Source organism: Sinocyclocheilus grahami, unplaced genomic scaffold (genome assembly GCF_001515645.1).
Source record: "Sinocyclocheilus grahami isolate Dianchi unplaced genomic scaffold, SAMN03320097.WGS_v1.1 scaffold914.1, whole genome shotgun sequence".
NCBI classification, from domain to species: Eukaryota; Metazoa; Chordata; class Actinopteri; order Cypriniformes; family Cyprinidae; genus Sinocyclocheilus; species Sinocyclocheilus grahami.
This window is the reverse complement of record NW_015506093.1, coordinates 1-681: the sequence shown is the minus strand read 5'-3', so window position 1 is coordinate 681 and position 681 is coordinate 1.

Here is a 681-nt window from a genome sequence, read left to right as displayed (position 1 = left end):
TTGGTCTTTGGGACTGAGAACTCGGAAACAAGTTGAAATGTGGACTCATCTGAGCACAGCACATATTTCCACTGCCTTGTTGACAGTCTGAGATGAGCTCTGCCACAGAGAACACTAATTGATGTATAGCTTTCTCCTAGAGTAACATATATTCAAGTTGCATTTCTTGATGCAGCAGCAGACTGTGGAAAATGACAGTGGTTTTCTGAAGTACTCCTGAGCCCATGTGGCTATATTTAACACCGCAGGATGACGGTTTCTCATGCAATGCCAGCTGAGGGCTCAAAGGTCAAGCACATTCACCTGAGGCTTCCAGCCTTACCCTACATGTACTGTGATTTCTCTGGATTCCCTGAATCTTTTCACAATATTATGTATGGTACTTGGTCAAAACCTAAATTCTTTGCAATTTTGCATTGCGAAATGTGATTTTTGATTTGTTTGATACTTCTCTCGTGAAATTTGGCACTAAGTGATGAGCCATGATCCAGCTTTGCTTGCAAAGACTGAGATGCTCCTCTTATACCTAGTGATGGGAAACTGAGGCTTTCTGAAGCGTTTGAGGCTTTCATTACTCAATGCTTTTAACACCGTGTGGATTAGCGACATCTGGTGGTCGGACTTTGTTTTCTCCATCATTTCTGACAAATCATTGTGGAGCAGTGGATGGTTTGAAAAAGC